General features: G+C 35.7%; 1 pseudogene across 4 annotated transcripts in view; it reads left to right on the top strand.

Annotated features, from left to right (window-relative positions):
- The window catches only part of LOC143252506 (5-hydroxytryptamine receptor pseudogene), a 117595-nt pseudogene that overhangs the window by 79553 nt on the left and 21483 nt on the right, over positions 1-16559 (top strand). Inside the window, exons 1-2 of one of the 4 annotated variants that reach the window (XR_013029023.1) lie at positions 10966-11097; positions 15307-15336. The exons of 1 other annotated variant lie outside the window; for it this stretch is intronic. The product of XR_013029023.1 is annotated as a 5-hydroxytryptamine receptor pseudogene, transcript variant X2 (transcript). Of the gene's footprint in view, positions 1-10965; positions 11098-15306; positions 15337-16559 lie in introns of those variants that run through there. 2 more of the 4 variants (XR_013029025.1, XR_013029022.1) reach the window with 2 other exon arrangements.

Here is a 16559-nt window from a genome sequence, read left to right as displayed (position 1 = left end):
AAATTTTGACCGAAAAATTGAAGATGCACCGCGTTGTTGCGAAATTCAGCCCTCAGAACTCGTGAGTTTTTGGCCAAACACTCGATCACTGTTCTTCCCCACCCCCCTACTCACCTGACCTTGCTCCTTGCAATTTTTTCTTGTTCCACAAACTCAAAAGACCCTTGAAAGGAAGAAGATTTGAGACGATTCCCGAGATTAAGGCAAATGCCAAGGAGCTGGAGGACATTACAAAAGAAGCGTACCGCGACTGTTTTAACAAGTGGAAACACCGTTGGGATAAGTGTGTGCGTTGGGGAGGAGAGTATTTTGAAGGGGTCCCAGACCTGTAACTTCTAAATAAAGTACATTTTGTTTTATGACGTCAGTCCGCGCATTTTTTGGACAGACCTCGTACTGTGTTTTAGCCCACAGGGTCCATAATTCTTCTCGTGATTCACGTCTTGCGCACATTTTAATTACGTCATGACAATACAGATTGCAACGTTAAGCGTCCTTTTTGTGATGTTGTTATTTTAAAGTTTACTGACAAGTAACATATCACTGTAAGGTAGTGCGAGTGGTTAAAACAGGTGACCTTTCTAGGCGACACTTGGTCTCCTTTCGGGGAAATTATAATATACATATACTTATTTTGTAATTAGACGGTGAAATATGCTAAAATTATTTTTACAATAATATTATTTGTACATGCAATGCCCTCTCCCCCAGTGGCACAGCAGTAAATCTGAAGGCTTATAATGCTAAAAACCGGACTTCGATACGCATGGTGACCACAGCACAGATAGCAACCCATTTTGTAGCTTCGCGCTTTTATACAAACAATCTAAAATTATACACGCAAACAGTTTTGTACATGGCACACTCTCCGAACAAAAAATGTATAGATCCGCCATTTTGTGTCTCTTGACACAGCAGACCTAAAACTGATGTCAAAAAAAAAAAAATATTGATTACCTGAAGTCTGATATTGGCTTTTAGTTGTTACTGGTCGTCCTTGGTTAAATTTACTATCAGATAAAACTACAGACGTCTGTTTACAGCAACGGTTATTAAAATTAAAACAAAGATAAATTGTTAACAGAGAAAGAATTGCCAGAATGTATCTTGAGTTGTAAAGTTACACAAAACAGAAGATGTCCAACTGGGCTCGTGGTTATCTTTATACAACAGAATAATAGGAAGTTTCGACAACAAAAATCAGTGTTTACAAATATTTTCCAAGAAGTACAAAAGTGATGAATCAGAAAACACGGATTTAATGTGTAATAGTAGTAGAGTACTTCCTAAGTCTTGTTTTAAAAAAGCTTACACGTTAGCGGGCTCGAATGTGCAGCTGAAGCATCCTTGTTCGCGTCCCGTTAGTGCCCCATTTTGCTCTCTTTACTTTGAACTGCAATTTGCATTTTTGAAGTGTTTACTAACGAAAACCGAAGAAAGAGGTGTAGAATGAAACACAATCATAACTGTTATGTTATTTTACATGTATACTCTAAATAAGAAACCTACTAAAGCAGGCCTCGACAAATATATTTATATCTGGAAGCCAGGTGTCCCTAAGCTAACTTCACTCCTGCTTGTTCTGAGAAATGAGAGCTACATATATTTACTTATTTTCACAACAATTAGTGCATGATAACAATTACGTTATATCAATAACCACTTCATACTATTGCCTGAACTAACTGTCTTTGGTCCCGTAAATTAGTAACGTGTTATGCAACCCCAGCACTTAATTCCTGAGAAAACATAAAGTTGTGGTGAACCCATCATTAAAATACTAAAAACGAAATTTGATTTAGGCCTCTAAAAATGCAAAAATAGTCCCAGACTTCTAAGAGTCCAGAACTGTTCTAGAATCGAGTTATATTCAACACAACTCTACCCAAGAATAAAATGGGAAGAAAATATTAGACACCACGATGAAGTCTTTAGTCGCCATAGCGACCTAATGCCCGGGTTTGTTGATTTGGTTTGATTTGAATTTCGTGCAAAACTACACGAGGACTACCTACGCTAGCCGTCCCTAATTTAGTAGTTGTAAGAACTAGAGGGAAGACAGCTATTCATCACCACCAACCACCAGTTCTTGGGCGTTCTAATGTGACAGTCAATCCTACTATTCTTTGGAAAAAAGAGTAGCACGTTTGGTGTGACGGGGAGGATTTGTCAAGGCCTGTACTAAACAAATTAATTCATAGGCATAAGGTGTACCCACGCACAGCCTTAAAAACTATGTTCAAAACTAGACTGTACAATTTACATTCCTGTCCATAATGAAGACAAAATGCATTGGAACAATCGAAAGTACAAAAAGCGAAATTAATTATTTTAGACGCAACCCTATGTATATAAAACTAACCATCATATGGCTTCTAACACATATAAAAGAACACGGGAATCTAAGAAAACAACCTGATAAGCGTAAGAAATTATACCTTTTCACGACTGTCATATAAAAGTACAGCATAGTTCTTTTAAAATCTGGCTGTATACTGAGTGTGTTGTTTCCATCTTATTTTTTTATTAGCTTCACCATGCACTATTTTTGTCTCTTTCCGTCTTCATGTTGATGAATATCTTCCATTATGCTCCCTAGTACAGAGGAAGTAGATGTCGTGCCACTAGAATCACGTTGGATTTGATAAACGGATTTCTCTTGCGAACTTTTCAACTACATCGTTTAGTTTTAGCCATGCATAGCCTAATATATACACTCAGGTGAAGGTGTAACTGTACTGTTACTTTGGAAACTGACTGTTCTGAATCTGAAGCAGTGCTGGTTACAAGTCATTGACAGTTATTATGTTGGTGATGCTGTCAAAACTGTTCTGAATCTGAAACAGTGATGGCTACAAGTCATTAACAGTTATTATTATCGTTTTACTGTCAAAACTGTTTTGAATCTGAAACAGTGCTGGTTACAAGTCATTGACAGTTATTCTGTTGGTGATACTGTCAACTTGCGGTTCATTGCTTTTAGAAGAGATATTGGCTTCTCCCTTCCAGTTCCATCTCTTTGGTGTTTATGGGAAGCTCAGACGAACCCCAACCTTTCTGCGAAATGCTATGTAGTGTAGGAGCCACCCAAAACAATGATGACAAGTTACCATCCACCGTTGTCTTTAATGAGACGCTAAAATGATTTTCCTGCGTCGCCCTGTGCTCTGTCTTTACATTTTCTGTCTAGACCAGTTTCCATGGATCCCAGTGTCCATAATTTGATGATACAATATGATCTATACATATGAGCCATAATGCCTTCTTCTTGTATTTTTGGAATGATTCATCAGAGCGATTCACATAAGAAATCCAGTTATTTTGATACACATTTTGGATATGTCGCCAAACCAATCCACATATAGAATCTAGTATTTTCTTTGATACTGGGATTGGGTTATCAGAAGAAAAAAAAAAAAAACTTTAAGAAACTTCTGTTCTATACTCTTGAGTTTACTTGTGGGAATATCAATATTAAAGAGAAACTTATAATATCTTAGTGTGTTATAAGAGTTGGAAAACAGAATTTACAACATATTTAAAGATTTATAGGGTATTGTTTGAATAGGAATTATTTCTTTAGATATATATTTCATACATTTTACGCTTTCTACTAATTTTAGCGTCGCCCTCTTCATCTAGATTCGTTAAATATTAAGCACCTGAGAAAACATTTAATGAATATTTCCTATTTCCGTTGCTGGTTATTTGTTTTCAGTTATCAAATCTGGTTATTTATTATAATTATCAATGTGATATTAAACAACGCATTACTTCTGAACAAGGCCCAATGGCCATGTGATTAGGACACTGGTTCGACGCCCCGTCCAACCAAAACGTCCCACCAGCCTTGGAAACGTTATAATGCGCAGTCAATCTCACTATTCGTTGATACAAGAGTAGCACAAAAGGTCGCAGTGGGTGATGATGACTAGCTGCCTTCCCTCTAGTTTTGCACTGCTAAATTAAGGATGGCTAGCATAGATAGCCCTAGTGTAGCTTCACGCAAAATTCAGAACACACCAAACGTCTGAGCAGCTGACTTCTTCCTACGCTGGTAGCCTGTCTGCGGAAGTTTTAATGTGTTTATTAATTTGACAAACAGATTCTAATGAGTGATAACTGACATGGGGGAAATGACAGCACCAAACTAGAAATACAGAAAATAATAAGACTGAAAAAATCATAATGTTATCCTATTTATCTATCTGCCTGTCTTACTTGTTTGTTTGCTTTTTTGGGGGGGATTCGCACAAAGCTGATTTTCATGAATCCCAGCATCCAGAATCTGATGATACAATATGATCCATAATGCCTTCTTCCATGCATTTCTTGGAATGATTATTATCAGAAAGATTTATATGTGAAATTCAGTATCATCTTTGTTTTTTTTAATTTTGCACAAAGCCATACGAGGGCTATCTGCGCTAGCCATTCCAAATTTATTCGTGTAAGACTAGAGGGAAGTCAGCTAGTCATCATCTCACACCGCCAACTCTTTGGCTACTCTTTCACTAACAAATAGTAGGATAAATCGTACATCATAACGCCCCAAGAATTGAAAGGGTTAGTACGTTGATTGTGACAGGGATTTAAATCCGCGACCCTCAGATTTCGAGTCGAATGCCCTGACTACCTAGCCACGCCAGGCCAAGCTTGTTGGTCATGGCATTTACTTGTTCCTGTTTATTCGTTGAATTTATCTATCTGTATGACTGTCTGTTTATTTCATAAATAAAAATACATATTTTACTTGTGTTTCTTTCCCAATTGAATATTATTATCAATGGTTTTTCCTTTTCTATATTTTAACACTTGTTTACTGAACACTAACATTTTTAAATTATTTTTTTAGTCCTTTGTTAAGACATTTATATCTCCTTTTGCTTTAAAAGTATAACAGATGTGATTTTGTTTATAATAATCTTTTTCTGGTCAGTTTCGACAGCTAGTTTTGGAAAGCATTTTATAAGACTGGCATTGAGAACTTCTTAATATCCCACCTGACAGACGGTAATTTCGTTGAATTCTATTCGTTGTAAATATAAAATACGTTCGTATTAATTGTACAGACTTTCCGATCCACAGCTCAACACGTTAACCACTAGTTGGTGTTCTGCAGTAAGGAAATTATTTACACTTTATCTTGTATCTTACGTACAAACAGGGCCACGCGATGCTTACTGTGATTCTGTATTGTAGCGATAACTAATCCAAATACTTAACTCCCAGTATATTACCTCACATTTTGTTTGCTTGTTTGTTGTTAAGCACAAAGTTACTACACAATAGGCTAATTGTGCTGTGTCTGTCACGGGTATCGCAAACCGGTTTTAGCGCTATAAGTCTTCGGATTTACCGCTAAGACACTTGTGGAGAGGGTACTGCCCCAGAATACAGTCATGTGAAAAAAGTTAGGACACCCTATGAAAGCCTGTGTATTTTTGTAACATTTCTGGATATATAGATATTTAATCTCAGTTTTAACAATACTGAGAGATTATAGGAATATAACTAAACAATTAAAACTGAAGAAAAGACCTTTCAAGATCTTCTGTAAATGTAATTCTACAAAAATGCATATTCTAACTGAGGAAAACGTTAGGACACACCCACATTTATTCCCACTTAAAATGGCTCAACTCACACACAGGTGTATCACACCAGGTGCATGTGATTAGAAGATCGTTACTCAGCATTCTGAATGAGGCTTGCCCTATTTAAACCTCAGACATTTAGTTTGGTGTGCTCCTGACTGTTGAAGTGAGAGTAAGCACCATGGTGAGAGCAAAAGAGCTGTCTGAGGCCTTCAGAAAGAAAAATGTAGCAGCTTATGAGTTTGGTAAGGGATTTAAAAATATCCCAAAAGATTTTGAAATCAGCCATTCCACTGTCCGGAAAATAGTCAACAAGTGGAGGGCTTTCAAAACAACTGCCAACATGCCCAGGTCTGGTCGCCCAAGCAAGTTTACCCCAAGAGCAGAGCGCAAGATGCTAAAAGAGGTCTCCAAACACCCTAACATGTCATCACGAAACCTACAGCAGGCTCTGGCTGTTGTTGATGTAAAAGTGCATGCCTCTACAATCAGAAAGAGACTACACAAGTTTAACTTGCATGGGAGGTGTGCAAGGAGGAAACCTTTGCTCTCTAAGAGAAACATCAAGGTCAGACTGAAGTTTGCCAGAGAGAATGTAGACAAAGACTAGGACCTCTGGAATAATCTTTGGACAGATGAGTCCAAAATTGAATTATTTGGACACCAAATACAGCATTCCAGGAAAAGAACCTCATACCAACTGTGAAGCATGGAGGTGGAAGTGTCATGGTTTGGGGCTGCTTTGCTGCAGCAGGATCTGGACAGCTCACAATCATAGAATCCACCATGAATTCTACTGTGTATCAGAGACCATCTGTACGAAAATTAAAGCTGAAGCGGAACTGGACCCTGCAACACGACAATGACCCAAAACATACCAGTAAATCCACCAAGGACTGGCTGAAAACTAAGAAATGGAGAGTTCTGGAATGGCCAAGTCAAAGCCCAGATCTTAATCCCATTGAGATGCTGTGGGGTGAGTTGTAACGGGCTGTACATGCAAGAAACCCTTCAAACATATCACAGTTGAAAGAATTCTGCATTGAGGAGTGGGGCAAACTTTCTTCAAACCGATGTCAGAGACTGGTAGATGGCTACCAGAAGCGTCTCACTGCAGTTATTTCAGCCAAAGGGGGTAACACTAGCTATTAGGGGTAGAGCGTCCTAACTTTTTTCCTCAGTTAGAATATGCATTTTTGTAGAATTACATTTACAGAAGATCTTGAAAGGTCTTTTCTTCAGTTTTAATTGTTTAGTTATATTCCTATAATATCTCACTGTTGTTGAAATTGAGGTTAAATATCTATATATCCAAAAATGTTATACAAATACACAGGCTTTCATAGGGTGTCCTAACTTTTTCACATGACTGTATATATCAATATAATCTTCATATAAATGTTCTAGGAAAATTAAGACTAAAAACCAAGATTTGTGAATCTCCAAACAAATGTGGTTTGGAATTTGAAAGATTAAAAAAAAACTCCCTCATCCCACTGTGATAGAAAAAACAACAATATGCTTAACATATTTAAATGAAAAACGAAGTTTGTAATATCACTGATAAAATAAGCAAAATTACGGGTAAAAAATAATGTTACTTATCGTCTCGATTTGAACAGACAACTATAATTAACGATCATACATGTGAACTGTAATGATTTGTTCATTCATCTCATGTTACATATCCATATATATTTAATAGTCTTGTCCAATTTGCTCTAGAACTGCAGTTAGTTAGACATTGGAGGCTTATTTCGCTCGAGTGGGGAATCATCAAATACTACGATACCAAACCCCAAGGGTTAAGTCGTTTAGACATGACAAATGAAGAAGCCCGCTATCAATTCTATAGATTATGGCTCACTGCTATCGTACGTTACAGACCCTGAGATTCAATTAATTAAACCATAGTAATTTCAACTGTATGGTGTGTTCGTTTACATATTGTTAGAAACAGACTTCAGAAGACTGGAATGTTGGCTACGTGCCCAATGAGATGCATCCTACTCAAATAAGTCCACAAAATATCTTGTTTGCAATTGGGCCAATAACAAGTTCAGCGGATTAACAAGACGTGGGATAACATTCTGGAGATTTTGGAATGAGACGCGCAGAGATTTTCATACAGGAAAAACACGACAGTGAACGTATGAATAAATATTTGTAGGCTTTATGTACTATATAGTCTTCAACAGACTAACACGATCTTTGACGCACAAACGACTGATTAAAATTGTCTGACACAAATTGGGGCGAACAAGAGGCTGACTAAGATTAACTGGCATAATCTTTGACGAATAAAAGACGGTCTAAGATTGAGTGACACAGTCTTTGATGAGGAAATACAATGGAAAGACCTCCTTCCGGGGAGTTGCTTGGGATTATTGAGAACCTTGTAATCTCTTTGAATTTAAGCCCATGTAAAATAAAATGCCACGAGGAGTAAAGATGTAAAAAACACATTTCCTAAATGCTAACTTACCTAGCGTAAGCTTAGTGACAAACGTTTCCATTCCAGACCACATGACTTATCACTAGATTCCTGATTTACATAGCTGTGAAATATGGAAGGGTAAATGTACATTATTTTATAGCATTGTTTAAACCTTATCGTAGATATGATATTCTGATTGATCATAAACTATTTTGAGCAATGTCCCTATCCTGAACCACAAACATGAACAGTGTACCTATCCTGAACAACAAAACAAGCTACATGATATAGTCATGTTAAACCATTAAGAACTATTTTAAGATATTTTAAATGTTGAATTTCTAGGAGCAGTACCGTTGTTAATCTAGACTTTCAAAACGTTTCTAGGAGCAGTACCGTTGTTAATCTAGACTGTCAAGAGGTGTCAAGGAGCAGTACCGTTGTTAATCTAGACTGCCAAGAGGTCTCTAGGACCAGTACCGTTGTTAATCTAGACTGTCAAGAGGTGTTTAGGAGCAGTACCGTTGTTAATCTAGACTTTCAAGAGGTGTCTAGGAGGTGTACTGCTGTTAGTCTAGACTGTCAAAAGATTTCTATAAGCAGTACCGTTGTTAATCTAGACTTTCAAGAGGTTTCTAGGAACAGTACCAATCTAGACTTTCAAAAGGTTTCTAGAAGCAGTACCTTTGTATTTGATTTACCGTAGATAATTAAATGACAATATTTATATTATTATAAACATAGTGCTAATACCCAAGCATTTCATTTACCGTAGATAATCAATAACAGCATTTATATTATTTTAAAAACAGTGCTAATACCCAATTTGATTTATTGTAACTAATTAGATGACAGTATTTATATTATTTTAAATACAGTACAAATACTCAAGTCTTTGATGTACTATTTATATTTCCTAAAGACATCGTTAAATCAGTTTCTACTATATGTTATACTATATGTTAAATCAGTTTCTACTATATGTTATACTATATGTTAAAGTTTCTACTATATGTTAAATCAGTTTCTACTATATGTTATACTATATGTTAAATCAGTTTCTACTATATGTTATACTATATGTTAAATCAGTTTCTACTATATGTTATACTATATGTTAAATCAGTTTCTACTATATGTTATACTATATGTTCTTCTCTTAAGTATTTGGTACTTGGTACTTAAGTTCTTCTCTTGTATTATCATTGGTACTTAAGTTCTTCTCTTGTATTATCATTGTTAGTTAACTTCTTTGATCGTTAAACACATGTTAAATCAACTTATACTGTCTTCTCTTCCTTCTTTAATATTTATACCATTACTACTTATATTAACTCCTGTTTAATTTATACCATTACTACTTATATTAAATCCTGTTTAAACCCATGACTAATATTATTATTTGTAATGTTTTCCTTCTGTCATTCTGAGCTGTGATCTGTCTTTCAAAAGAAAACAAATAAACAGAAAAGTGTGAAACAATTTTTCATTTCTATTTTCATCTCTCTTTAACAGATAGATGGATAGATACAGCTTTGTAGCAAATAAACAGATAGGTGCAGCTTTGTCAAATAGCAGAAAGATAGATAGTTACAGCTTTGTCAAATAAGAGGTAGAAAGATAGATGTAGCATTATCAGATAGCAGATAGGTAGATAGCTGTAGTTCTGTCATTTAAACAGGAAGACAAATAGATATATCTTTGCTAGGTATCATACAGAAAGATAAGTAGGTATGACTTTGTCACGTTACAGATAGGCTGTAGGTATACGTTTATCATTTAAACAGGAAGACAAATAGATATATCTTTGCTAGGTATCATACAGAAAGATAAGTAGGTATGACTTTGTCACGTAACAGATAGGCTGTAGGTATACGTTTATCATGTAAAAGATAAACAGATAGGCCAAAGCACATTGCTTCTTCGTCCATCGACGTTTTATAGTTATATCATAAAAAATTAAAAACGTTAATAAACATGATATTCATGAACCATCTTCCCTTTAGTTTAAAATAAAACCTGACATTTTCAGAACGAATATCATTATGAACAACCATTCTAAATGGTTTTTATTCTTTTCTATCCCAATTACAGTAGTCCTATTTTTAGACTAAACATTTTAAAAGATATTTAATTTGTTTTTGTTTTTATATACATTTCATGTATTAAGTTTTAAACATGGTTACTCACAATATAATATACAAAGTGTTAAGTGATACCATAGAAATATTAGTATTACGTACTGCACGCTTACTTTAATAAATTTGACAACGCTACAGCAGAACATTCTAGTATAGCGTAAATTGTGTTTGTTTATTTAACAATATTTAAATGACAAACTGATTTGTTTTCGATTTATATGATAATGTATACTCATGTCATGTACTTCACTTTTTTCCTCTTATACGCCACCTTTGTTGTTTATTCAAATTTACTGACCCTTTATTGTTATTAGATTAGTATGTCCTACTGGTTAGGGCGTAGGATGAGAAATCAGTAGGTCGCGGGTTCTAATCCCGTCGCCGAACGTGTTCACGCTTTATGCTGTGGTGATGGCATAAAGTCATTGTCAATCCCACTTTCTTTTCTAAATAACAGCCCAAGGGTTGGGTATGGGTGTGTGGTGTCTACTAGCCGCCTTCCTACTAGTCTATCACTTCAAAATCATGGATGGATAGCGTAGATAGTCCTCGAGTAGTATTGCGCGAAACTAATTTAACAAACAAATAAATCATCTGTCCTAGAGAATTCTGAGAGCGTGTGGTTATAGTACGTCAGCTAATAATGCAAGAAGAATCGTTCACTTGTCAAAACTTCATAGGTTAGTGGCCACGGCATCACTAAAGTTGCACTTCAGTGGTTACAATAGTTCAAGTCACGCCCAGCATAGTGACGTCACACAGCTGCGGTATATTATGTATTGCTCATTACCAAAGGCTCTGATCGTTTCGTGTTCTCACACTTGTATCGTTTTACCAGATCAGCACTGCTCTAACATACTACTTTTTTAACTAGAGAAGGCTTGACGTTCACAGCAAGACACCAGCGTAGAAAGACTAAACTGTAAGACTTTTATATATTGTGAATTTGTTTTGTTAGTCAATAAGCTCAATAATGCATCTTTTATTGTTGTTTTTTTTTTCCTCTGGCAGAAATGTTCTACAGTACAATCTGAATCCTCTGATACAAACTAAATCAACGTTCGTAAATTGTTAGGCATTTTTCAAGTTTCGAACAACGTTATGACGAAAAGAGATTTAAGTCTCAACTTACATTGTTGAAGAAAGAAAAAGATGATATGTTAATGATACAATTAGAATGTTTAAATTGGAAAGATCAAAGAGGACTCTAGCTGTTCCTACAGGTGATTTACATCACACAGTTGAATACACCACAGAATTAGGTCTGGTATAGCGTTGGCCATTTCTTGTTTTGACAGAGCATAGCTATATAGGTATATATAGCTAATTGTACGTGGTCGAATTAAAGGAGAAAACGTTTCGTTGAATGTCACGAATGACTAGGTGCGTTTTGTAATGCAGAATTATAATAATGCAAAAGTAGTGTATATAATGGTCTTTAACCAAGTTTGTTTATCATATCTAGGTGTCAATGAATAGATTATGGTTTAGTTTTTATTACTTAGTATGGATGCATTAGTACGAGTATGGTTTAGTTTGAAAGAAGGTGTTTCGGAGAAATAGATGTTTCCAGTTCTACCTGGAAAGATAGGTTGTTGTTTTTCAACGGAATTGTTGTCGAAGTTGTCTTCTTTCTGGTGGTTGTTCTTCGTTGTTTTGTTGGTGTTTTCGGTTTCTGTAGAATGGATCACCAGTCTTCTAGCTAGGTCTTCCAGGCAGGCTTTCATTTCGATGGATGGAATATTTCTAGGTGTTACTGTAGAGTTGAGTCCTTTGTTTAACAAATTTATTTCTTCATTGCTTAATTTTCGGACGGATCTGTTAATTACGAAGTTTGTTGGTGGTTCGTCGTGTTGACGTCTTTTTGTTGTTTCCACCTCAATTTATCAAGTTTATTGTTGTGTCGGACCTTCTCTTCCTTGTAATTCTTATTGCTGGTTTGATTGATGTTGTATGAGTCCATAAATGTCTGGTTGAATGCAGAAAACCAGTTGATGATCTAGATTCGTTTTTTTGTTTCTGCAAGTCATTTAGTTCTTTACACTTCCAGTTTAACATGGCTTTTAGTAATTCTTCCTGTAAATTATGGATAATGTTTGTATTTACCAAGGTTGTAGTTCAATACATAGTGTGGGCATTTTCTAAATATGTAACATCAGCCGGCTCCTTTTTAAAAATTCTTTTAACTTTAAATATATTCTTAATCAACTAAACCATAAAGCATTAATGGCCAGTTTTGATGTAATCTCCGTCTTCACAGAAGTTCCAACAACTAAAGCCTGCAAGATAGCTTTAAAACTTTATATCCAAGACCACAACCAATTGACACACATCCCCAGCAATCAATTAGTAACCCTTATAGAATTCACTACCACCAAAAATAACTTTATGTTCAATGTCCAAAACTACCTACAAATAAATGACCTAAGTATGGGAAATCCCGTGTCACCAGTTCCAGCCAACATTTTTATGACACAGATTGAATCACAAGCGATCAATTCAGCCTTACACCACCACTATACTGGTACAGGTATGTTGATGATACAATTGCTGGAGTCACATCTACAGAACACACACATAGTTTTTTTTCAATCACGTTGACTCAATACACCCCAACACTAAGTTCACCTGTGAACACGGAAAACTAACCAAATAGCATTTCTCAAGATCACAAGAACTGATACAGAATTCAAAACAGAAATACACAGAAGAATCACCCATACTAGATTATAGATTCTCTGTGGACTCAGCACATGAAACAAAACAAAAACTCAACATATTAAGAAGCCAAATAAACACAGCCACAAAACTATGTTCACCTGATAAAATTAACGATGAAATCAACAAAATAAAACAACACTTCATCAACATCAAGAAATTCTTCCAAACACCGTGGAAAAAATTACACGCACAAACCTAGGTCAACAACAAACAACAAAAACTATAATAAATCCCAAGATACAACAAACTACAAAACCTTACGCTGCTGCATATCATATGTTCCCGACATCATAGAAAACATAACCAACATATGGAAAAAAAACTTAAAACAAAATACAATATATTTGTAAACACCAAGTTTATCCATAAACCAGGTACAAAACCGAAGTCCATACTATGTAAAAACAACACTAACAAAGACAACACCAACATTATTTATAAAACATAATGCAACAAGGACCCGGGATGGCCGAGCGCGTTAGGCGTGCGACTCGTAATCCGAGGGTTCGCATCCCAGTCGCGCTAAACATGTTCGCCCTTTCAGCCCGTGGGGACGTTATAATGTGACGGTCAATCCCACTATTCTTTGGTACAAGAGTAGCCCAAGAGTTGGCGGTGGGTGGTGATGACTAGCTGCCTTCCCTCTAGTCTTGCACTGCAAAATTAGGGACGGCTCAGGTTTCTCCTCCTGGTTGGGGGTTGTGCAGTAGTCTAACAATTTGCTCACTTAAAAACAGTCTGTTACTGAATCCGCAAGCGATTGCGGCCCTATGTTTCTTCATGGAATCGATAATAATAATGCAACAACTGCCACGACTTCTATATTGGAGAAACAAGCAGAAAAAAGGGAAACTAGATTCAAATAACAAAAAAAAAAAACACCTTCACACGTTTTTAAACACTGCAAATCAAATAAACAGAACATAACCATAGAAAACACCCAGATACTAAGTAGAGAAACAAATATAAACAAACGCAAAATCAAAGCCCTACTTATACAGCAACTAAACCAAAATTAAACCAATATAAAGGAACACCTTTATACCTATACTAATTAATAACCTATCAACCCCGTAGTAACCCCTACAATCCCGTACCCGTTTACATGTGCCCGTCAACGGTCAGTTGCAAATTCTCTTTGTTAACCTGAAGATGCCCCAAGAAGATTGAATCATTTCTTTTAATAAACGTTTTAGTGCCATACCAGCCATCTTGAGATGTATATATGTTATTGAAAAAGTCATAACTACATTCTTGTTTTGAATGTATGGTAGCTACATTAATCACTGTATATGCTGTTACAACACTAAACTGAATATTCAGTAAAGGTGACTAGAAATTACTGGTTGTTTTTTTTAAAGAGTGCTGTAAAAGTGGAGTGGGTCGTCCCCTTCCATGATCTTGAGCCATAATATCGGAACCGTTCCTTCGAAGTAAAGACCTCCATCCTGCATTGAGGCATTAAATGTCGTTTTCGTTTGACGTCACTTTAACATGTTTCGCTACCTTTCTCTTTGCTTGGCTGAGCCCTCATCCATAAATTTAAACCAGTAAAGTTGAAGTGGCTACAAATCCTATCCGATGAAATAACACTAACTATTAACCTCACTAAAAAACACCTAGTACGTCTAATACCATGTATAATACATAACCTTCTTACTCGCGTTATTAATAAAATATTTACAAATCAAACAGTGCTAAGGTAACTGGTGCATAGACACAAACTTAGCTATATTCGAAAATGGTTTTATATGTAACAATGTGTGTGAGTGCTAACTGGAACTGTATTGTTAGCACAGGGCCGAACGTGTAACCGTACATGAGCGTACTTGTTAATATAATCCCACGAAACGGACATGGCCTGTAAATGGCATATGAAATTCGAAATTGCAGGCAATAATTAATATATCGTGAGTAAAGCAACATCGTCGCGGGTATATTACTTACGAATTAGTGTCAGTACAAGACGAAAGAAGAGGTCCACGGTGCACCTGACCCTCCCTGGTCAATTTAAATTCGTTCTTTGTAAAGTCCATCTGTATACCCTACCAGATTTCATCGAAGTTGATTTGTACATTAAATCATACATCTAAGCCTAGCGGCCAACTTTGTAACACAATTAAAAGTGCCATTTACTATTTGTTTCAATCATTAACATTCCTTCCATTTTCCTTCAGAACTAGAGGCCTTCAGATTTCTGTACTTCACTATACTGGAAAGTACGACGAGGACTAGAGAAACATTATATAATTGTTAAGAAGAAAATGTATCAAATGAAAATAGTTGCACATGACATACAATAGTTCGATAGATTTAAACCTGAAATTGCCCGCTTATTTTTACGCTGTTTACTTCCTGTAAGGTTCACATATTACACAGTGCTCACAAGTTGTGATTTTGTCTATTTCAGATCGTTGAAGAAATAAACAACATAACAAAGGTGAGATTATTTTTTTATTTTATACGCATGAGGACACCTAGCGTAATTTACTGACATTAAATGAAATGTTGATGGTATACGTATTTATGTATTTTTGATGAACCATATGTCATTAGGGACCATGAAGTCATCACAGTGAGCACACATACAACTTGGTACATATAGAGTAGAGTAAAATATGTTAGAAACGCACTGCTTGGTACGCAAGTAATAGAGAAAAATTGTTAGAAACGTACTGCTTGGTACGCAAGTAACAGAGAAAACTGTGCTAGAAACGTACTGCCTGGTACGCAAGTAATAGAGAAAACTGTGTTACGAGCCGATGCCCCCCGTGGCTCAGCGGTATGTCTGCGGAGTTACAACGCTAAAATTCAGGTTTCGATACCCGTAGTAGGCAGAGCACAGGAAGCCCATTGTGTAGCTTTGTGCTTAATTCAAAACAACAATAGCAACAAGCCGATTTGTTCCTCTTTGATGTTTTTTTATTAACTCTAAAAGTAACACATAATGGCGTATCACTAGTCAACAAATTTTTGTCATATCTTTTTGTTACTTCCTGTATGGCTATTCTATTTTACTGGTGTGTGTTTAGCTTTACACGTTTGTTTGGTTAGTTTTATAATTATTTTACTACACATATATAATTTATTTTTTCATGATAATTTTAAGTAGTATACTCTCGCAGGACTGTATCTAAGATTGATAAATTATTACTATAATAACCTTACAGGGAGTAATGCTTTGTTTAATTTCTTATAGTACTTAGGAAACTTAGCTACTGTATTGTATCTTATTGGTAAATAAAGCACCTTTCAATTAAATTTATTTAGCGTGACATTTATATAGAACAGAACTACTTATCTTTTGAAATGTAGTGATGCCTGTTAGGTTATGAAAAGGATTTTGAAATCTTAGATTTCTGCTTTAATGGTCTCTAGCGTTTTTATTAGATTTAATGATGTAAAGCAACAAATGCATATAAACGTTTTTATGTAAAATAGTCGTGGTTTGTTGAATAGTTTCTCATCTCAGACTTTAAACGAGTAAAGAGAACGAAGTATAATCTGTTATTGACAAATAGCCTTTAATTAGGTTATACTGCTAAGCCTAACATCTTTAAGCTGATTTGAATTATTCCCAAAAGTTTGAATAAACGAGTTGAATACTGAAACATGGAAATAAGTCAGTAAATGAACCAGCTTAATATTGTCATGAAAATTCGT

Source organism: Tachypleus tridentatus, chromosome 6, assembly GCF_004210375.1.
Source record: "Tachypleus tridentatus isolate NWPU-2018 chromosome 6, ASM421037v1, whole genome shotgun sequence".
NCBI lineage: Eukaryota > Metazoa > Arthropoda > Merostomata > Xiphosura > Limulidae > Tachypleus > Tachypleus tridentatus.
Note: the sequence above shows the minus strand (reverse complement) of the source record. Positions and strands in the feature narration are given on the sequence as shown.